This window comes from Protomyctophum bolini, assembly GCF_963924005.1.
Source record: "Protomyctophum bolini genome assembly, chromosome: 6".
Taxonomy (NCBI): domain Eukaryota; kingdom Metazoa; phylum Chordata; class Actinopteri; order Myctophiformes; family Myctophidae; genus Protomyctophum; species Protomyctophum bolini.
The window spans coordinates 14835464-14860192 of record NC_137867.1 but is presented as its reverse complement, the minus strand read 5'-3'; the positions used below and the strand labels follow the sequence as shown (position 1 = coordinate 14860192).

Below are 24729 nucleotides of genomic sequence, written 5' to 3'. Positions count from 1 at the left end.
TAGCTGACACTCAGCTTCTGGATCTGCTACATTTTGCTACTTTTGTGTGACACTGTAGCTTGTCAAATTAGGGCAGATTAGGCCAAGAAAAAGGAAACAAAAACAATAAAAAGTTGAAATAAGGAGCTAGGAGGTTTCCCCGCCCGGCACTGCAGCAGAAGATTTGTGTTTTGGCCGGGCTCCAGGGAGGCTCTCGTTGCTATGTACATGGTGAGTCCCTTTCATCATCACCACGCCGTCTCAGTTTGAGCGTGAGCTCATGCCTCGCAATGTGACAGTCATTATGCCCCCATGGTGAGCCAGCTGTGGTGCAAAAGTCTGATTCCCCGCTTTGCATGCAGTCCAAAAAGCCAAGCCTGAGTTAAACACTAGCCGTCTGTGTTAATGTGCACGCTGCCGGGAAATATAGCCGATCTACAAGATCGCAAGGCGCCGCCACGGTGCGGACGCCACTGTGAGCTTGTGGATCGGGTGTTTGTGTGGTGTGCGACACGATGAACAGCCAAGTATAAATTAGACCCGAGCTGTTCTGGCTTCCTCCCTCCCACTCGCTCTTTATCGCCTCCCTCCGTTGTCCTCTGCTTTTCCTCTTCCCTCCTCTTCTCTGCTGCTACACTCTGTGGTCTCTTCTTGGGTGTCTACTCTGTTCACTTACAGAGGGGACAGGGGTAGGAAAGGAGCTAAGTACATTTACTCAAGTATAACTGTACTTAAGTACACTTTTGAGGTACTTTTACTTTACTTGAGCATTTCCATGCTTGAGCTCTGTATTTCTATACCGCACTACATCTCAGAGGCAAATGTTGTGTTTTTTATTTACTCGCAAACAATTACTTGGCACATTAGTTGTAAGAAATCATACATTAACCAATTTGGCCCTAATTTTATAGTCTGGCAATTAAAAAAATAGCAGTGCTACAGGCTCACAATGCTCACGATGCGATACTGCGTACCAATACTTTTGTACTTTTACTCCGATATTTTAATACAGTCCTTTTACTAGTGTCCACCGCTGTCAGTAGAGCTCTCGCCTTTGGACCACAAGGTCATGGGTTCGATCCCGGGCACCGCCAGCTCAGTGCATGACGACTAGCATAGCTTGGGTGTGGCAAGTCATGCAGGAAGTACTGGGAGCTGATGGTAGTTGTGGGCATGTGGCGCTCCACCTCAGCAACCCATCACCCAGAGGTCTAACGCATTGTTGCGGGACAGTTAAAATATGGAGATAACAATGACTTGAAGTCACCACCTCCAGCGCTGCAGAGGGAGGTGTCTTCCCCGCCTTACAGACCCACAGCAGCGTCACAACTGAACACATCATCACGCCGTACCACTCTGTGTCACTTGCCAGCAATAGCTGGCATAAATCAGCCCTATAGGCCTACAGCAAGGTTCTGGAATGAATTTGAACAATCGGAGGAAGACAGGAAGTCAGCCGCCCTACGTTTGTTAATAGGATCTGAGGAAATTGGCGCCGTCAATGTGCAACATGTACACACCTGCGTGATGCTAATGTTCCTCATGAACTGTATCACATATGCATATGTATATACTGTGTGCATATATCTCTGTTTTAATGAGCTTTCCCCCTCTCTTCTCACGGAATGCTACAAAATTGTTGAGGAGCGTGCACAAACAAAAAATTATTCCACCCACTTATTTACACCTGTGAATCTGTGACGTGACAAATAAAACGATTTTGAGCCAGTTCATACTATAGCGTCATACTCAGCAAAACTCTTTCCCAAGAGACCAGATAAGATAAGATATTGTAAACATAATAACATAAACATGTGCCTCCGGGAAAACAGTGTAAAAATACACAGCCTGACACACCATTTGGTTTCACTTCGTTATTCAGCACATTATGAAAGTTTATTTGTATTATTTTAAGTTAAATGACCTAATAAGCCTTCGGTCTATACCTTTCTTTTCCAGAATAAGAAAAAGAAAAAAAAATGAACTAAGAATGTTTTTGGAAGGAAAAAACAACAAAAACTAAACTAAACTAAAGTGCTCCCACTGCAGCCGCTTGGCGAGACGGGTGTTGCTCAAGAGGCGGTGACATTACTGTCAAACAACACTGGTAATAACTCAGATAGGTTACAGTATGTCAGATGATATAGCGAAAAACAGTCCCTTTCTTTAGGAATCAAGGGGCAATTAGTAAATGCTTATTGCCGGCACTGTTGTTTTGAAATGTCTGGCACCGTTGTATTAGCTTTGTTCACATTATGATCTAATGAACAAACAAAATGTAATGCACAGATACACAACTTTTCCTATCCTTGTGTCATGTGTTCACTGTTGAGCCTAGATTCTAGAATATACAGTACAAGATTCACGAAAAACTAAGTACAAGTTTGCAACATCAACACACAATAATATACACACAGGTGCACACACACACCCACACAATCCGTGCACACGCACACGCACACACACACACACACACACACACACACACACACACACACACACACACACACACACACACACACACACACACACACACACACACACACACACACACACACAGTGTCACACACACAGAGACGGTTCACACCGTTCTTTCAACTTCCCGAAAGAAGCACACTTCATCTGAGCATAAAATCAGAAGCCCAGGGCCCAGAGGCGCTCTCGGTGTGATGACTGAGCCAAAGTTGCTTTTAATTAAAGCCGTTTAGGAGTTGCTGTTGATCCAGAGCCCGTCAGCCAGCCTTTGTCTGGCTGACAGAGAGCTCACCTGACTGGCGGTGCAGCAGACCTCAGACCTGCTGCTGATACTACGACTACCTACAGCACAACTACTACTGCTGCTGCTGCTGCTGTTGCTTCTGCTTCAGCGGTGCAGGGCTATCCTGTAATTATGAGGGCACTTTATGTTTTGTAAAAATGGCTCCTCTCCCTCGGCGGCACAGACAACAGCCAGCGGATTTGTAAATCCACCTTGAGACCTGCTGACTGAAGTGGAACATGGCTTCACAGAAGACAGCCATTTAGCTTCTCACCACAATTGTGCCGTGATGCACCTATGGGGAGTCTGTTGTGTCTGTTGTGTGTGTGTGTGTGTGTGTGTGTGTGTGTGTGTGTGTGTGTGTGTGTGTGTGTGTGTGTGTGTGTGTGTGTGTGGATGCCGACTCTGTGGGAGGAGTGGAGTGAGACCGTAATGGGCTGAACTTTGCTGTGCGCAGCGCTCAACGCACTGCATCAAAAAGAGCTATCCAAAGTGACTTTGTAAATGTTATGTCTCCTCTCCTCTGAGGTACTTTCAGTCTGGAGTTTTTAAAGTGTGGAGTGGAGTGCAGTGGAGTGGAGTGGAGTGGAGTTGGAGTGGAGTTGGAGTGGAGTGGAGTTGGAGTGGAGTGGCGGTGCTCGTCTGCACACGGGCTGCTTTGGAAGGAACTGCTGTTGGCAATCATCTCCGCCTGCTGTGGCCAAAAGCTCGCCTTCCAGGACGAGATGGTAAATATGGCAGCGTTTTGCGGCCCGCCGGAGGGGGGTTGATGTGGTCTTAAGGCACCATTTGCTTGCGGTGGGAATGGGAAGCAGTGGATCTGCAGGGACTCTGAGATAAGTGAGGCCATCATAAAGATGAATGGAGCATTTAAAAGCCCTGTGGACGGCCACACATCCGTCAACAACAAAAAAAGGAGCAGGCCCGCTATGGGTTAAGTGGCGCGGGGCCGTGTGTTTCACTCCCCGTCCGTGATAAGGTGCCCATGGTGCACTGATTGGGCTATCGTCACCTCAGAGCACCCTACACGCACGCACGCGCACACACACGCACATGCACACGCACACGCACAGACACACACACCCCGCCCTTTCCCTGTCACCAAGCGACCGTGGCGCTCTCGTCACATGGGCCAGGCCTTTCTTGTGGTCTCATCACAGGCTGTGATGGGAAACAGAACTACCACCGCATGAAAGGCAGAGCGAGAGAGGGGGAAAAAGAAAAACCTCCTCCTATAAAATATATGCAGATCTACAAATAGAAAAAGTCCGGGAAACAGAGGAGGACGACGACGAGAAAGACTCGCCCTGCGCTCGCAAGAACACACCGCACAAACCCGGCAACAAGAGCAGCCTTTTTCAGAAAAAAAGGGAAAAAAAGAGAGCGCAGGATAATTCTGAGAGGGTTAATCACCCTGTTATTATATTTGTACGGATTTGCGGCTAATGACTTCCACATTGTGACTTCAAATGCACTTGATGCTCCGAAATGGGGTGGGGGGTGCGGGTGGGGTGGGGTTCGGAGGGGTAGAGTTTGTTGGGGGGGGGTTATGGTACCATGGTCATGTGATCTCCAGAACACAAACAAACAAGCATGCAAACAAGCAAACAGGCGTTTTCGCTGAAGCGCGTTGCCAGGGCACGCTACAGCACTTATTTGTTGTGTTTGCTATGAGGGTTGAAAGGCAAGCGATAATTACAGATGACTGTTTCCTTGCAGAGGGCTGACATAAAGAGCTTCCTTCCATCTTTATTATATGCTTGGCGCTTCAGGGGAACAGGCGAACGAGCTTGACTGCAGGGGCAATATTTCCATCACAGCAGCCTCGCAGTGTGAGTCCATTATAGTGAACAAGTGCTGGCTACATGATACGCATACATACAACCGCTGGAAATGTGCTGTGTGTTATGTACACCGCCGTCAATACAAACTCTATCCGCGCTGCGCAGCGGTCAGCCATGCGTACATAGCTTACTTTTTCCCACACATTCTGTGAAAATAGGCAAACATTTGGCGAAAATAGCAGGTCTGTCGTGATGTACGGAGCTTGTAGATCGGCTATTTTTGGCGAAGAGATTTGGTGTGGACAGAGAGGGAAAAATAGACCTCTGTGCACTGTGTGCAGTACCCGGTTTATGAAATACTGCACATAGTGTGTAGGGGTCCAACTCCAGACTCTCTCAGAGTTATTATCGGGTGGGTCTAGGAAATTAAAACCTTTGAGAACGACCGATACAGCCAATTCATCATGATGTTATATGTATGCGGCCCTACTACAGGTGAGCCCCCCCCCCCCACACACACACACACACGCACACACACACACACACACACACACACACACTCACAAACATGCTTACATTTAAAGCTATAGGATGCCTTCCGAAACAAAACACAAAGACGACGACATTTCACGTCAGCGACACATTATTAGTACAAAGAAATGCCACAGACCTCAAATCAAACCTCCAATATCATGCAGTCTATACCACAGCGCCCTGGTAGCCATTACTGTTGTGGTGCTCATTAATGTCAGGGTAAGCAAGAGCAGGGGCCACAGGGTTGGGCCAAATCAGGCCAGCTGTGGTGGGTTACAGAGTTCCACACTGGAGGAGGGGGGGGGGGGGAGGGGGCTGCCTCTCCTTCTACTCGCCGGCAGCCATTGGTGGAAGAAGTACTGAGAGTTCTTTATTTTTTTTACTTAAGTAATACAATACCACCACAATATGAAAATACTCAAGTAAAAGGCCTATGTTCGAATGAAAACATTCTTAACAGTGCCAAAGTAAAAGTGTAGTGAGCTATTTTTATAGCCATACATTTTTTTAATAGTGTAAAATTGGACTTCATTGGTTAATGTATGTTTTGCGTTAATAATCTACATCTGCAAAGTAACTAGTAAATCAAGTTGTCAAATAATTGCAATGGAGTGAAAATGTATTTTTAGTAGTGGAGTAGAAGTGTCAAGAAATAGAAACACTCAATGAGTGTAAATTAAATGTACAGTACTGTACCTAAACATTTTTTAAGTACAATGCTTGCGTAAATGTATTTTCCACCACTGTCAGGCTGTGCCAGCAGCCATTTCCATTTCAAAATCACAGCCTTCAGAGATACCCACACTGTTCCGCATATCAATTTTTGCATCCCATCAGATGGGAACAGATTTCTAGGCAGATCTACAGACATTTCTTTAATTGATTGGAATTGAATCTGACACAATATGGTTCAAACCATTGCTAATCGGTGGTCTAGGACTCGGGTGGAATCGGACCCAAATATCTGGCATTGGTCGCGCTCTACAGCGTACTCATTTCCCTCCATGCTTTTGTTGCAGCGCTGCGGCCTCGGAAAGCTGGGCAATAAACCCAGGCCTCATTGAGTCCCCAAAATAGCCTCACTACTACTACTACCATCCTTCCTAAGTACTAATTCTCCCTCCATGCAGATCCCCTCCTCCATTCTTTCACCGCAGCAGCCACAGGTCCACGGGGCTGGTTGCCAAAGCGGCCGGCTAGCACCTAGTATAAAACATGGCCCTGCATCTCGTTCTGGTGTGGCCCCTATTATTGTAGCCCTGTAATGGAAAGAGCCTAATGTAAGCCCACTGCCAGAGCCAGCGGTGGGCTGAAGGCTCTGCCAAAAAGAGACCAACAAAAAAAAATAGAAACCTTCTGTTTGAAGTTTCACATCACAAATGAAAAAGCATAAAAAAGGTTTTCAGCCTCAAGCAGTGTTACGTTTTGATTGATGTTGGACGATCTATCAGCAAACATATCAAAGGGGATAAAATGTCTTACCTTTAGTAATTCCCACATGGGGATGGAGGGATATTTGACAGAACACAGTGGAGACTGGGTGTCGTTTTTGGCTTCCAAGAGGCGAAGATGGAAGTTCTTTTTTTTTTTCTTTTTTTGGGCAGATTCAGATTTTGACAAATGCGATGAAGACACCGACAATGTAGCTTGCAAACAAGCTGCTGATAGAATGTCCATATACAAGGGACAGGCCGAGCAACCAACCATGAAGTCAAAGCACGTGTCGTGTTCAATTACTTCCCCCTGGCACTGATCCGTACAATTTCCTCTAATCAATGTAGCCATATCATATGTGCTCAAAAAAGAAGAAAGAAAAATGTGGATGCCTGTGCGCGGGCTCTCTTCACACACTAAGTAGACAGGGTTAGGATGCCTGGGCGCGGGCTCTCTTCACACACTAAGTAGACAGGGTTAGGAGGGTTAAACAAACAGAAGGCGAAACCTGCTCCACACTCAGTGAAGTGGCTCCAGAGCAGCTCTGGCACCACAGTAAACAAGCCCTCATGCACCCAGCAGAGCACAGGCCAGGCCAGGGCGCCAAGCTGGAAGAATCATTTTGATTTTTTTAACTCAAGTTAAAGTAGCAATAGCCTAAAAATACTCGAATACTGCAAGTAAAAGGCCCATGTTAAAAGTTCTAACTTGAGTAAAAGTACAAAAAGTCTCAAAATGAAGTCACAGTGTGCTAAAGTAAAACTACATAACATAACCCTTTCAAGAATTTGTAGAACGTTTTGAAAAATGCCTGGTCTACCATATGTGATGCAGTGTACATGAGTAGTAAATGGTTGCTCTTATCTCCATACTTTAACTATAGTCACACAAAAGCATCAAGAGTAGCAGTATCTGCTACTTTTACCGTTTTTGAATTGTGAATCCTGAAAAGTAACAGTTTTAAGTTGTGTCCACCCGAAGGAGACGAAAATGTACTGTACTGTGTAAAATGTTACTTTCCATCGCTGACAGGGCGGGACCGGCAGAGACGCTGCTGCCTGCAGTGTTGCACGTGTTTGCTTTCCAAAAAGGTACACAATTAGCATGTTTGGGACAGCTTCATCCAAAAAGTCTAACCCAACTGCAAATTAAAGTGGTGCAGCGTAGAGCAAATGAAGCCATTTGGAATGATATGATAGACGGGAGGGAAGAGAGAAAACAGCTGGAGAGAAAAGGAGAGAGAGAGAGAGAGAGAGAGAGAGTCTATCAGTCTCTATGCTAGTGTACTATATTATGAAAAGCTTTCCCCACAATTCGGATGCAAGGGGTTTAAGTGGTTTAACGATCCCTCAGATTGGGCCCGCCTCTCCCCTTCAGCTCTAATTTTCTCCATCTTGCTCAGCGCAGCGCCATTGAAGTATAACACTTGGTTTACTTTAACACTTCCCATTGTTATGGATGGTGCCGGCACAAAGCCCTGGCTCCATAAAATTAACAGCAAACACAACAGATAGCGCCTACAAACACCGCGGGCTAGGCCTGGGCATATACACAGAAAAAGGAGCTCTGCGGTGCAGCTGCGTGCTGGGCCCCTATACTAGGAAACAAACAAACTGTGGCTTGCTTGTGTGTGCGCGCGCGTGCGTGCTGGAGGGAGAGAACATGTCTCCATATGGGCTCTCCGTGGCATTCGGGGCTTTGATAAGCAGAAGGAGGATCTATGGCTTGCGATGCAAAACATGATGGTTGACTGTTGCTAATGGCTGTTCTCGCGCTGCATGGGGGCGTTCTCAGCCCCGCTCTGCTCCCATGTCCTCGTCCAAATGGATGGTAAGATGATCTCCCTGTCAGCCAGCTCACGTCAGATGTTCCCAGATAAACACATGCAGTGACACAACATGCATTAATCTCAACATCTACCCACATCATTCTGTCTCTCTCTCACCCTCTCTATTTCTCCCTCCCTCCTTTTCTCTCCCTCCCGTCCTTCCTGATATCCCTTGATGGGACTTACAGTAGTAGGAAAGAAAGGGAGCTATTTTCATCAGCGGAGGAGCCACAGTGTTTTAGGATGTAACCAATGTGGAGATGGAAAAGACATACCCACACGAATGCCCCCATGCAGACGCATGCGCGCAACACACAACATCACTGGCACCACACACACACACACACACACACACACACACACACACACACACACACACACACACACACACACACACACACACACACACACACACACACACACACACACACACACACACACACACACACACACACACACGCACGCACACACGTATTAATCACATTTAGCTGTTGGGCAGTAAAAACAGCAAGCCCTACAAGCTCACACCGTGTCGCAGTCGTGGATCGGTCGAGAGCTTGTAGATCGGCTATTTTCATTGTATGGCGGTGTCAGGCTTAAGTGGTTAAACGTGTGACATGCTGTGTAGAGAGGCCTGGTATGTCTCCCCATGCCAAGCCGCTCAGCGGCCTTTCATGTCGCCCCAACCATAACAAACTGATCCCTCATCCACTCTACAGTATACGCGCCGATGGACGCCAGACTCCCGTGCAGCAACCAGCGCTGGAGGAGAAGTACTCTCTCTGATTATTATTTATTTAACTTAAGTAAAAAGTAGCACCACCACACATACCAATAAAAAAAAATACTCTCTGTTGCAAGTAAAAGTCCTGCATTCAAAAAGTGCCAAGTTAATGGCGTCAAAATACAGTATCAGTGTAAAAGCACAAACAATGTTTGATGTCGCTGCCAACGATAACAAACGGATCCCTCATCCACGCCGATGGACACCAGACAACTCCCACACATAAGCCCTCCTGTGGTAAAAGTTGCCTCTATACTTGGCGAGCTCTTTTTTTCCCGCTTCGCCAAATCTCTTTGGACTTTCCAAAAATAGGCGTTCTAGTCATGCAGCTTAGATTGAAGTGTTATCCCCGATTCTTAACACAGGTGAGGTGAGTTACAGAACAAGAGAGAGAAGTGAAGGGGGGGGTTGTTGCTAAACACACCTGTTTTGGATGGTCCTGTTTGTGCTCAGGTTAGCTGGCATGTGGAGAATGTTAATTATATGTGGTTTGGTTAGAGCTAAGGCTGTCAGGCCGTTTCAGGGGCATGTGTGTGCAGCCATTAGACCCCCCCTCCCCCCCCCCCCTCATCCACATCTCTCTCTCTGAGGCCTTTTGCGTGATTACAGGGCGCAGGGAAGATGAGGTCTGACTAGGATAAATAAAGGGCTTGGGGTTGAAATGAAGGGACCTCCCTTGCTGGTGAATAAAATTAAAATACAATGCTACCATTAAAACAAAATGACATGCTGGGACTTTCCCCCTTATTCTTATATATGGAGATGGACTCACACTCACTCCATTATGATAACACAATACAAACATTGTCATCTCCAAGAGGAGAGCACTATGATGATCTTCAGCAAGATGAATCTGCAAACATACCGAAGCGTACTGACATTGGTTTGCAAGATGTGTACATTTTAATACTGAATGGCAATGAGAGAGTATACAAACGCCAAGGACGAAGGGACATCTTATCCCAGTGGAGATCATCGCCCCCGGGAGACCCCCGGAGGGCATTTTGGGTAACCATTCAATGTGGAAAAGTGTGGTTCTCAAAGTGGGGACAGGGTTAGGGGACAACCAGGGGTCGAAATGACCCTAAAGCCAGATTGATACTTTAGTCGCGTGACAGTGTCTCGCGCCAAGAATGGCCGACCTACAAGCTCATAAAGCACCCTGGATGTGAGCTGTTCTCGGGCCGTTCGTGGCGAGACACACACACACCGTCGTGCATGAATTAGGCTTAAAGGAGAATTCCATGCTAGAAGGATTCCTTACCTTTATTTGTAGTTGTTACGTCCTCACCAAAGAGGTCCAGGTGTTATTTTGTGCAAAATTGCATTATTGGCTGTTTCCCCTAATATAAGCCCTCAATGGGGGTTGGGATTTTGTGCTAATTCGCTTATTTTTGAGCGATGGAAATAAGCGAATTAGCACAACACCCCAATGCCCCATTCAATTCAATGCAATTCAATTCAATTCATTGAGGGCTTAGTAGGGGAAATAGCCAATAATGTGCTTTTGCACAAAATAACACCTGGACCTCTTTGGTGGGGACCTAACAACTACAAATAAAGGTAAGATAGCCTTCTAGCATGGAATTCTCCTTTAACGGACCCGTAAGTGTAAAATGGAAACTAATGGACCCTTATGGGCTCAATTGGTTCCATTTTGTACACTCTCAGAGTAAATAAACGGTGTACATTGGGGTCCCAGAGATTGAGAAATGGGGATCCGTGGCATAATGCAGTGGTTCTCAAAGAGGGGTCTGGGGACCCCCAGGGGTTCTTAAAGGAGTTCCTCAGCTAAATGTGTTCAAAATCAGTTTTAACCACTTTAATCTTAGATACTCGGCTATTTGAAAATAGCAGAGCTATACAAGCTCATAATGCGTTGCATCGCAACCATCTGCCATTTTCAAGGAATCTTGAAAGGAAAAAAATATATATATATTGTTTTTTTGAAGAAAGAAAATGAATTCGGGGGTCCTTGAAATGAAAATGTTTGAGAACCACGGGATAGTGCTGTACATGTAAAGTCTAGTATAGTTCAATCAAGGCAGCCCCAGAACCGTTACTCCATTCCCCTTTGCAACAGTGTTGTTCAGCAGAGCACACAAACATGCATCCATCTGTGTCCAATGAATCCCCAGCACGCCTGTTTCGGCGAGAGAGAGTGGCGAGCACATCAGAGAGAAAAAAGTAAAGGCCCCGTCGTGTTTGTTTTGTCTATCTTTGTAAAGTGCAGATGGTGGCATTGGCCCCGTCCTGCCTGTATTCCTCTGTCTGTTTCATTGGCCCCGTCCTGCCTGTATTCCTCTGTCTGTTTCCTTTTCTCTACACTTTTAACCCATTCAGGCCTGACCTCGAAATTAAAAAAGAAATCTTCTAAATCCTCCAGTTTTCTGAAATAAATATTTTCACGATTTTTCAAAAATAGCAGACCTACAAGCTCGTAGCGCGCCACTCGGTGGCGCGCTATGAGCTTGTAGATCTGCTATTTTTCAATAGCTAAATTATAACACCAAAATGGGCTCCCACTTCCCGCCCAAAATGGGTTAATCCGGGTTCCCCCCCGCAGAAGAAAAACTGCGAATGGAATTTGGGAGGGTTACGCGGCAGTCAAGGGCACTGTTGTACCTTCATCGCACACTCCTCTACCGCTGTATAAACCTGAGAGATCATTTGGCTCTGTGCAGAATGATGTCCGCAGTGATCCGTACGGGTCTGCTTTTACACCCTCAACGAACACACCTGTTCTCCTTTTCCTTTTTTGTCATTTAGGGGCATTGAATGACTTCATCACACTTGTGTCGCACAAAAATGGCCGATCTACAAGCTGTGAGCTGCTATAGATCTGCAATTTATTTGAATCCTGAAAAATAATAGTCATAATGAAGTTTCCATCCGACAGAGACGACATGTTGTCCTCAGGGAGATAAGACAACACAAAATAACTCTCCATTGTGATTTCAACTAATATAAATAAATAGGCAAAAGGGAAAATATGTTTTTTGTGCACCTGAAATAGAGGTTTACGCTCATTCGCTCAATGACCCTCAAAACAGAGCTTCAAATCTCATCCTCTGTGGATTTAAAGAATCAGAAATAATGACCCGTATGGGTCCGCTTTTACACTCTTAGGCCCGACTGCAGGCGTCTTCAAAAATGTTCAGGTCAAGGACCACTTAGCTGAGAGAGAGAGACGAGGCGTTGTGAGCTTGTAGATTTGCTGGCTAATGTTCCCCTCAGAATAGGGATGCTATAGGGTTCAAGTGGTTACTGAAAAATGATGTTCCTATCACACAAAGATGGGAGATAAGGCCCCCTGTAGAAATGTGTCCTCACAGACCCCTAGGGGTCCAGGACCCTGTGCTGAAGACCCCTGCACTACAGTGTAAGGCTTTTTGAATGAAACAAACAAAAAGTATGCATTCATCTCAACTTCCCGACTTCAGGATTTTTATGTTCGAACCAAGTGTCCCCCTTTTTTTTATCTCGCCTGACTGACCCAGTCAAAGAGCGAACAGCGCATGCAATACTGCTGTATCAGATCACAAAAGGCTGTCAGATAAACCGCAACAAAACATGCTCCCGAGGACACAATAACAGCAGCACAAAAGGCTGCTAACAGAGCGAACCAAAGCGTTGGGCATTCAGCCTCCTTTTAAACCGGCCAAGTCTCCAGTTCCTGATCTCGACTGTGAAAAGCGATCCGTTTTCACTGTGGTTTGTGTGGCTGTGGGAAGAGGCATGCAGTACTGGGAACCAGATGGCTCTGGTAGGAGACAGGGGGGGCATCCCACTGCTGCAGTCCCTGAGAAGGGGGATCCATTTCGGAGGATCCATTGAGGGCCGGCGGCAGATCCCGTTTCATGGCACCGGCCGAGTGTGACCGCCCTCGGTTGACGTTGGTCGCGGGCTGGTGCCACGTAGGCTATACTGCAGGCCCGGCCCGTTTGTTTTCACCTCAGGGAGCTGCATTCACCTCACACACACACAGGACAGACAACTAAATCAGGGTCTCTCGGCGACTTGGGTTTCATCCCCCTTTGGGTTCCACCTCTTTCAAAGCTTCACTTTGCAACGGGATATCACTGGCTCCACGGCTCCAAGTACAATGACTGTTTGTGACAACACTGAACCAAGATGTTCCTGTGTGCTTCTAAAGTAGAGGCCATTATATAACTGAATTGCTTAAGTCGAGTTAACTCAAGAGTTCGATTCAGCGGAGAAACATCTCCATTTCAGTTAATGGACATTTATTTCCATGTTCTTTCAATAGACCACAATGAGGGAAAAAAAGGCAACATCCCATCCCTGTTCTGTGTGCTTTCTCTCTCTTCATTGTCCATCTCCCTGTCATGGCTTCTTAGCTCTGCCCACTAACTGGCCTCGCAGCTCGCTCCTTTGTTTGCTGTCCACTTAGCTGCATCTGCTCCCTTTCCTTGTCCTAATGTTTGTTCTGTCCACTTAACCATGTCCACTTGCTCGGCCTTGTCAACATAGCTCTTGTCTGTGGGCGTTTCCTGCAACAAAAAAAAGGGGGGGGGGGGAGGCGACAATTTGCCTTTTCGGCCACAAACTTCTGCAGCTGGACCTGCACCAGAGGCCCCCGGGCTCTGCAGCCAAATTACTCTCTTTTTATTTAAAGTGGTTGCCATTCCTCTGCCGCGCCGGAGCACTAGACCTCAGTGGCCCCGGCCCAAACACAACTAGCAGTATAAAAGGAACCAGAGTTCACTGGACAGGTCATGTCTCACACAGTAGCAATTCAATATCCTCCCCGCTATGTTCCTGGTTACGCTTCTCAAAACTCAGAGCTGCATGTGACACCGCAAAAATACATGTTTGCTTTGAAACTCTGGTCAGTGGTCGGTCACTGGAGATTTTCTTTTTGCGAAACACCCCACCAATCTTTGGCGTGATGTTTGGAATATGTTACATGTTTGAATCAAAGGAAGAATAACAGCCTCGTTCACCTCAATCATACAATGTCGAGTCTTTATTAATAGTGTGCAAAAAGAGAAACAACGAGAGAGAACTTCATGGTTTGGGGTCGAACCAAACACAACAAAGCAAAAGTCTCTTCTCCTGCTGTACGTATGTTCTCATCAGGAAGATAAAAGCAAAGGCCTCCGCAGCTCCAATGAGCAGCACATTCTTATTACGAAAGTGCCCAAAGCCAGTAAATCTCGAATGTGATTTAAACTCATATAAATCCATGACTGGCAATAAAGAAAATCATATTTTGTTTTTATTCTGTTTACCCTCCAGGGCCTGCGAATATAGCGCAGATTCCCCGTTTCGATAATGAAAACAATTGTTTATGTTGGGAGTTAATAGAATTCATAGAGGAACACGGGATTTCATTACGGTTTGATTTGGCCCCTCTAGCCCTGGACTGTGTTTCCGCTGATGGGCTCCGACTGCTGGACCCGGCGGGCCTGAGAATGTCACCCGGCAACGCCCGGAGTGGCGCTCCTCATGCATAAGCAAAATAAATGTCAGGGAGGTATACATAAGCCGGCTGGTGAACATGCATAATGGCAGTCAAATGAGCCCGGCGGCAGGGAGTAGAAACGCTGTCCAGAAAGAAAGCTGGAGAAAGAATACTCACTGGAGGAGGATCAACAGGGAAGAGGGCATTAACCACTTAAATCCTACATAGTACATACTTCATTGTACATCCAATGGCAGAAGTAGTCAATCTATACTGTAAGTTTATAATGTGTAGCAACGTGACACCTTGTGAGCTTGTAGATTGACTATTTCCATTGAACGTCTGCCTATTTTTGTCAAATGTTCTCCCTATTGTGACATGCCCAGTATAGGGATGCTAGGGTTCATGTGTTGAGAAAGATCTTAGGAAAAGAAGATTTGCTCCAAGCTCCGGAAACCGACAGAGCTGATCTGAAGTGTCAGCACTGTGTCTGACGTTTGAGTGACGAAACAAACCACTACTTTAGCCCCGGTGATGGAACAACAGCAGCCAAGTGCACTCTCCCCCGCCTAAACGCTGTTCATCTCCTTCGCCCTTTGACAGTTGCGCTGCGTGGCCTCCTCTGGATCGGACGCGGTGGCCTGGGATTGGCGGAGCGGGCGGCTACTTGACAACTTAATTTCATGTTGTCCTGCGGGGGCCGCCTCGACAGTTCAGGGAGCGAGCTGACGCAGTCAACCTGACACCACTTTGTTTGGAGAGGCCTATTTTTCCATGCTTTACATGACTCTGACATCTGTCATGCCCTGCCACCTCTGAAGGAGGGGGCCGACTTGCTTGTGCTGCTGCCACCAGCACAAACGCTGAAGTGGTGGGCCGGGTCGGGCCGATTTGCATGCCAACCGGCCGGGCAGGTGGTGATTTGCACAAGGTGAGAGAATTCTTTTAAAGAATTGATGGGAACAAAGGAAGAAGAAAAAACGAGAGCACACAGAGAGAGAGAGAGAGAGGTGCTTTGATCAAACACGTATGAGCCTTTGAACTCTTCAGAGCAACATGACAGTTGGAGGAACAATCACAGTGGTATGGTAATGACTGTGATTGTGTTCATAATAGCTGGGTCTGCTTGTCCATCTCACCGGCGGTCGGCGGTTTCCTGGCCAGTCCAACCCACTGGCATGGACTGGAGACTGGCGGCCGCAGCGTGACCTTCACGGGGCACCACCCAGAGGTCAAGAGGAAGTGACTGGCCAGCTGCTCGACACAGAGCCACATGCCGTGCACAGTAACAGTCCAGCCTTTTTCTGTTGCAGATAGCGAGCCAACTTCAACTCACTTTCAGCCAAGTAAACAAGAGTATTCTTCAAAATGCTGGCGTCTCTTTACAAGTCGGGGCATGCTGAGTGTAGGGAGTGTAGAGATATTTAAAAAAGGAAAAGCTATCAAGCTTTCTCCTCCTGGCATCTCTGGCATTCCCTCACTCAGACTCCAATTCTTCATCTCCCCTGTCTCTTTGTCTCTTCACACCCTAACCATGGATGTATACTTAGTCGTACGATGGTGTCCCATACCTAAAATAGCAGATCTACAAGCACACAGCGCTCGTAGATGTATAATGTAATGAATGCTTAAATTGCCACTGTACATGTTCATAAAGCAAGCTTGTTACTGCGGTCTAGGTTACACTCGGCAAGGACAACAGACAAAAGAATGTATTTATGTTGTCTAGCTATAGAACATCCCGTCACAACAAGAAAGCAATCAAATGAAGACGCTATGAGGTGCAATCTCGGAGTAAAATGAACACAGAGGATATGACTGTGTGTGCATGGGACTGGTTATGCATGGACAGCATAGATAGAGACGAGGAAAGGCCTGACTGACTGGCTACGTATTTACTGTTTAGCACTAGGAAGGCAGCCGGACTGACTGGGGATGTAACAAAGACCAGACTGTAGTGAAACGAGATGCACAAAAGAAGCACAAAGGATCATACATACATGAGATCCACACACACGCACAGACACACAGACGCACGCACACACACACACGCACGCACACACACACGCACACACACACAGTCAAGTCCAGCAACTGTGCAGCCTAACCACAACACGCACGCACATATGCATGCACGTGCGCGCGCGCGCACACACACACACACACACACAAACATCCTAGCCGCGTGGTTTGTCTGAACAGTGTCTGCTGCACAGAAGCCTGTCAAGAGGAGGAGGAGGAGGAGAGGTTTTCCATCTCCCAGCCGGAAGAATGAGGGGTACCGCAGGGCCCACATCTGAGACCACCTACAGACCACCCTCCCTCCCTGCACGAAGGGGATTGGGGTCGTCGTCGGTGGTTCTCACTGTACGTTTGACCTCCTGAGGGAGAAGCCACGGCCTCTCCTCTCCTCCCAACTCCATCCCTGTCGCCGCCATCATGCTCACGTTGCCACAGATGGCACAGGATGCTCTGTTATTATCTTCTAACACACACACACACACACACACACACACACACACACACACACACACACACACACACACACACACACACACACACACACACACACACACACACACACACACACACACACACACACACACACACACACACACACACACACACACACACACACACACACACACACACACACACACACACACACACACAAAGATCTCTCTGTCCTGGGGGTTGTGGAGGTTGATGGAGGCTAGACTACAGTTACACGAAGAGAGCCAGGGGAGATTATGTGGAGGCCGATACAGGAGCGGGTGTGTGTGTGTGTGTGTGTGTGTGTCTGTGTGTGTGTCACTGTGTGCACGTGCGTGCGTGAGAGGGCTGAGGCCACACAGTAAAATCCTCAGTTGTTAGTTTATCCATTTGTGTCTCAAAGAATGCACAAATGTCACCAGAACGGCCCCTTACGGGTGGTGGTGGGGGTGGAGAGGGTCAATGGGGGAGGATGTGAGACCTGTGGGGTCAGACATTCGACGTGGCCCCTGTAAAACCCGGAGCAGGAACACAGGGGGTTTATGGACTCTCCAGATGGCCTCGGTTAAGACCTCACATCTGAACCTTACACACATGTGTGGGCATGCACGCTCGCGCACACGCGCACACACACACACACACACACACACACACACACACAAACACACACACACACACACACACACACACACACACACACACACACACACACACACACACACACACACGTTTCATGATAGGCCACGGTATAGGGAAAGCTTTCACCTGGTTTGCTCTCTCTCTCTCTCTCTCGCGTCTTGGATTGACGCAAAGAATTCCGCCTGATTTATACTTGGTTGCGAGTGAAAATAGCTGATCTACAAGCTCACAAGGTGTTGCGGTGGTGCCACCCCACAGAACTGGCCATGCCTGGTGAGGCAAGATAAGGAAGCCCTGCATTCTTTGCTTTGACCTACTAACTGATCACTGATCAGTTGACTGTGGGTATAAATTAAAGGCATTTCAACTGCACAAGACGAGCAAGGGGAGTGGCTTGTCGCTTGCCACGCCTCTAGTCCTGTACATTGCTGAATCATCGGCTGACGTCCATACAAATTAAATTAAATAAAAGTTGGAGTAGGCTAGGGGGTAGATAAGCGCTTATCTACCCCCTACACCAACTTTTTTTATTTATTGTTTTATTGACGTCAGGCGATGATTAAATCAGGAATATAACTCACAGATTGCCGTTTACACCGTCAAGAGTTATACATGTATAGCCCAGTAAACAGAGTTATACATGGGCCCAGTAAACAGAGTTATACATGGGCCCAGTAAACAGAGTTCTACATGGGCCCAGTAAACAGAGTTCTACATGGGCCCAGTAAACAGAGTTCTACATGGGCCCAGTAAACAGAGTTCTACATGGGCCCAGTAAACAGAGTTATATGTACATGGGCCCAGTAAACAGAGTTATACATGGGCCCAGTAAACAGAGTTCTACATGGGCCCAGTAAACAGAGTTATACATGGGCCCAGTAAACAGAGTTATACATGGGCCCAGTAAACAGAGTTATACATGGGCCCAGTAAACAGAGTTCTACATGGGCCCAGTAAACAGAGTTATACATGGGCCCAGTAAACAGAGTTCTACATGGGCCCAGTAAACAGAGTTCTACATGGGCCCAGTAAACAGAGTTATACATGGGCCCAGTAAACAGAGTTATACATGGGCCCAGTAAACAGAGTTATACATGGGCCCAGTAAACAGAGTTCTACATGGGCCCAGTAAACAGAGTTATACATGGGCCCAGTAAACAGAGTTCTACATGGGCCCAGTAAACAGAGTTATACATGGGCCCAGTAAACAGAGTTATACATGGGCCCAGTAAACAGAGTTATACATGGGCCCAGTAAACAGAGTTATACATGGGCCCAGTAAACAGAGTTATACATGGGCCCAGTAAACAGAGTTATACATGGGCCCAGTAAACAGAGTTATACATGGGCCCAGTAAACAGAGTTATACATGGGCCCAGTAAACAGAGTTCTACATGGGCCCAGTAAACAGAGTTATACATGGGCCCAGTAAACAGAGTTATACATGGGCCCAGTAAACAGAGTTATACATGGGCCCAGTAAACAGAGTTATACATGGGCCCAGTAAACAGAGTTATACATGGGCCCAGTAAACAGAGTTATACATGGGCCCAGTAAACAGAGTTATACATGGGCCCAGTAAACAGAGTTATACATGGGCCCAGTAAACAGAGTTATACATGGGCCCAGTAAACAGAGTTATACATGGGCCCAGTAAACAGAGTTATACATGGGCCCAGTAAACAGAGGCTGTAAAATGTTATGAGCACAAAGTCTCCGTCTCCGTTCTCCAAAACTTTTCCGGATTCAAATTAAAAATCACACCCGTGTGAACTGAGTGGTGCAACTCCCCTCTCCCCCCCTCTCTGTCTCTCTCTCTCTCTCTATCTCTCTCTCTCTCTCATTAGCAGGCAACAGTGCAGCACTATCTCTCTCTCTCTGTTTCTGGCACAACAGCGCCACTTTTGCCCCTACTGCTACTCATAGTCACATAGCCACACACAGTCACATAGTCACATAGGTTAACACGGACAATGCTGTTCCTTGGAGTGGTTGCACCACTCAAAAGTAGCAAAAGTATACAGATCTACAAGTCGAGCATGTGTTGCGGACCTTGTAGCATGATCAAGTAGGGCATTTATTTAAAAAAATAAGTTAAAATATGGAGATAGGATGTTTCTGCCCGACAGCAACGATACGCTATAATGCGTATCTCCATCGCAGCTACTGTGCAGTGGCTCAGTAGTGCTGCATGTGCTGCATTTCTGATCCAAGCCAGTGTTCTGGCAGCGGCCGATCTGTTCCCCCGCTGCAAGGCGAAGGCCAGCGCGGGGAGGCTGTCTTCTGTGGTTTGGGTGTGATGGCCCTGACGGAGCGCAGCAGGCTCGCTGCGCTGCAGCTCTGCTGGCCCGGCCGGCGGTCGGGCCTCGAAGAAGAAGAAGAAGAAGCACCAGGCGGCGGGTTGCCAGTTCCAGCAGCTTCATCTGAGCTGCGGCAAAGCTATACGAGGGGGGGAAACACTGGCTCTGGGGACAGTGGGGATGGTAGCGGGCTCCCTAGGTAGGGAGGGAGGGAGGGAGGGACCAGGTCCACCGCCATGCGCATGCTATAGACAAACCCAGTCTGGAAATAATGTCACTGCTTCATCTGCAGCGAGTTAGTTTGATGTGACGCATCGTCGCAACGCAGAGCGATCGTTTTGCACGTCATTCCAGTGCAGCCTTACAAGTTATTTCATGCATGTCTAGTTCGGCGGAGGCTTGGCAAGCGTGGCTGGAGGAGAGAAGGAAAGCCTGTAATACACGTCTTGCCTCACATCACTCCAAAGTGGAATCGAACGCACCCAGATAGCAACCCCATGTTTTTTCTACAACAGGCCTTATTTCTGACAGCCACGGCATTCTTTGATCCGATATTCGGAGTGAATTCCACACTGGCAAATGTCACAGCTCGCCCTCAATCAAGACTCTACTTGAGAAACTCCCTTCTATGCTATTTGTGTTCATGTTTCTCCACACGGCTAATTGGAAGAAACGCCTCTAAAGATGACCCACAGAGGACCACAACATTGAAGAAACGCCTCTAAAGATGACCCACAGAGGACCACAACATTGAAGAAACGCCTCTAAAGATGACCCACAGAGGACCACAACATTGAAGAAACGCCTCTAAAGATGACCCACAGAGGACCACAACATTGCCTGTTCTATAGGGCAAAAACAGGGGATGTATCCATCTTACCTTTGATAGCGATAGGAGATTTGGAATGGACAGGATTTCCCCTACGTGTGCATGCAGCCAGTCAGTCAGACAGACCTAGAGGCACACACACACACACACACACACACACACACACACACACACACACACACACACACACACACACACACACACACACACACACACACACACACACACCTTGCTCTCCCTGCTACTGAACATAAACACAGCCCTTTTCAAAGTGTGTAAGCTCCATGCTGGTTCCAACAATGTGCTGCTCGCTCTGCCATGTCATGACATCACAAAACAAAAAAAGGAGTCAATGTGTGTGAGCGTGACGCGACTGCAACGACTCTTGCCTGAAAAGAGGGCAAGCGTCTCTCTCCCCCCCCCCCCCCCCCCCCCCGACCCCATCAACGAGACCGTCGCAAATCCCCTGAGAGGGGAAAGACGACAGGAGAATAATTCCCTGAGAGGGGAAGGACAACAGGAGAATAATTCCCTGGAGGGGAAGGACAACAGGAGAATAATTCCCTGAGAGGGGAAGGACAACAGGAGAATAATTCCCTGCAGATTAACCGGCTCTGGCTTGTTCGCGGCGCCGAACATTACCGGCTCCTCTCGGTGCAACTCAATTACACCTCGTCGTGACAGCTCTCTGACAGGAGATGGCTTCCATTTGTGTGTGTGCTCATGTCAAGGGCCTGGCGCGGCTGCCAAGTGAGCAAACGTCAGGCCTGAATATAATAATAAGACAGAAGTAAGCATGTTGGGTGTCTAAACATGGTTCTTGTCTTCAAAAAGGCCTCAAGGTGACTTTTTACCTTGGAGCCCCCACACCCCCTTGCATGTGACAACTCTGAAACCCCCACATGTGCACGCACTTGTGTTTTCCAGACACGTTAATGACTTAATTCCTATATTTATGAGGAGGCCGATACAGGAGCCGATACGATGAAGAGCAAAAGTAACCTATCTACAAACTCACAACTGTGTGCTTGTAGTTCGGCGGTTTTTCCCGTTTTTGAAACCTTTCCACAAAACAATGCTTAGTTAGGATGTTCAAAATATTGAGACACGGCCTGTGATATTTGGCGTCCCTCCAAAGGGGTTGGGGAACACTGCTCTAATATTGTCCCTTCAGGTGAATTACGGAGGAGAGACAAATCGTCACTGCACTGTACATTACAGTACATTACATTACAGTACATTATCGTTGCCGCTGTCAGGTAGAAACCTCTTATCTCCACATTTTTACTTTTTTGTGTTTTCTGGTAAATTAACCCATTTGTTATATATATTCTGAAAGAATATATATTCAAAGATTTGTGCCTCATTTTCACGATATTTCAAAAATAGCAGACCTACAAGTCAGTAGCTAAGGTATAACATAATGCTTAGTTAAAACACCAAAAGGGGTTCCCGTCCAGCATGGGGTTAACGCCCTATACTTGATCATACTCGAGCTTGTAGATGTGCTACTTTTGCTATTTTTTTATTAGAATGCTGAACGGTATACCACAGTTATGGACATATGAGGTTTCCACCCGGACAGGGATGGTATTAGGCTATATGGGAGATGTGTGCAGACATACTGTATAGTATGCATAAACGGTGCTTTTAGTCTTTCACCCGCCAGCGCAAGTCTTCTCCGACCCTTTAAAGCTATTTGCCTCTGTGTGTGTGTGAGAGAGAGAGAGAGAGAGAGAGAGAGAGAGAGAGAGAGAGAGAGAGAGAGAGAGAGACTGAGTGTGTGCATGCAGCATGATAATCCCATTGCATAAGATGAAATAAGAATGCTCCATTTCTGCGAGATATGATTTGGAAAGTTGGAAACACAATCCTCAGCGTTCATTCAAGCACATTAACCCCCGGCATCCCTATACTTCGGGTCATCATACAGAGGCCAAAAGCTTTTCCAAAACATCACAAATCTACAAGCTCAACGTCTCACAATGACGGCCGTTGATTTCACTATCAGGCTTAATTCCATATTATGGGGGGGAATATTCGCCCCCCCCCCCCCCAAAAAAACAGATCTGTAAGCTCGCAACAACGTGTTGCAACTTGTAGACCAGAAACGTATGGCGGTGAGATCTGGTATAGAGTAGACCTATAGACTACGGAGCCAACTAAGGGCCGTTTTACTAAGTGAAGAGGATTGAAGTGCATGGTTAACTAGTCAAATGAACACAGGATTAAACAGGATTTCCCTGTGTCAAGGGACTACGAGATGTGAACAAACCCACTTCAGGGAAGTGTTCCTGTCTGTGTGTATTTGATTTAGATCAGTGCTTCTCAATCTTTGTCATATGTGCTATAGGGACTCCCATAGAAGATTTGTGTGGTTAAAACAGATTTTGATACTATAAAACCGGGAAAGTATCAGTATTAGATTTTAGCGTTGGCTATTGAAAAATAGCAGGTGCACAAGCTCATAGCTTGTGGATCAGCTATTAAAGCTTTTGTACAAGCTGACAGCATGTCACTTCGCGCCGCTTGTACATCTGCTATTTTTGAACACTTTTGAAAAATCTTGAAAGTGGGAGAACTAGGCAACTGCTTTAGAAGCACTGATAATAGATGACCCTTCACAACACTGCATGGCCATGATGATGTTCAGCAAGCTATCCGTATAAACCATGTAGCTGCAGTATGGCAATGAATACGTCTCATCTGAAGAAGTCACCCACATGTGACTCCTACTGTATGTATGGGACAGTCAAATCAGTGCATGGGGACAGTCTGAGACACCCATCCAGAATAGAGCAAAGAGTTGCACTCATAAACAGGCTCAAGCCATTTGCTCCCTGCACTGACTGTTTAAATTATTGTTTTATTGTACAGTGACTATGGCACAGTTGACTTGCACTGAGGGTAAACTCTGCCTTTTTTCTCCCCCCTCATCCCCCTCCATTGAGAGGGGGGAATACCGTAGCTTTAAATACTTTGTTAATACATAGGTACACATGGGAGTACTTACGCACTGGCCCAGATGGTGGGCCCTCTAATTTGAGTCCAAGGGTATAATTAAGAGACAAAAAATTAAAAAGGAAAGCATGGGGATTTGCCGTTTCAACATGAAACGCAGCACAAATTACAGCAGGAGAAGTTTTGGTTTGTGCGGTCATCATTATTAGATATTCAAATTAAAATACATTCTTCCCTTCTCTGAGAAGAAAGGCAGCTCGTTTGGAATGGAGCTCCATCTGTAGTCCTGCAGTCCATGGCATATACATAGGCTATATACTTGTTCAATGATTTTTATTTGTCTAAACAAACTACTGTATATGTGGAAACGATTGGCTGATTCAAGAAAAACATCTATAGGGAGGAGGGGGGACACATTAGATGTTGCTGTAGTACTAGGCTATTAAACACCTGGCAATACTGATACAATCCTATCTGAAAAAGAATTCCGTGCTATTAGTGTCGCATGTCACTTTGATGTGTCACCCAATAATAGCTCACTTATATAAAACCAGTCGTTTGGCAGTTATAAAGAAATGCGATCCGCAGTGCCGTCTTACCATCTCAGTGGATGGCAAAACACTTCACCGGTTTCAAAACAAATTCCCCCTCCGGCTCCTTTATGTCAATTACAATCAAACAAAAGGCTATATATTGGCATTATTGCGTGCTGCTGCTGCTGCAGGGCATTATGACAGGCAGGTCGCGATTGCGACGTGCCTGTCACATGCCCCATGTTCTGCACTGCCACTGCAGAGGCAAGCACATCTGTCCGGGACTCTTTCTTGGCGCACACGGGGCTGTTGTTTTGGAATTGGACAGAGTGTCAGAGACGAGAGAGAAGTCATAATAGGCTACAAATAGTTGCCTGGTGCCTGGTTGGATTTCTCTGGGAAACACGTAGGCTACTCCGTAGGCATATACGCACACAGTTCTCCT

General features: G+C 46.8%; 1 protein-coding gene across 2 annotated transcripts in view; it reads right to left on the bottom strand.

The window, feature by feature from the left end:
- Positions 1–24729, bottom strand: part of kremen1 (kringle containing transmembrane protein 1) — a 76098-nt gene that overhangs the window by 50805 nt on the left and 564 nt on the right. The window lies entirely within an intron of this gene.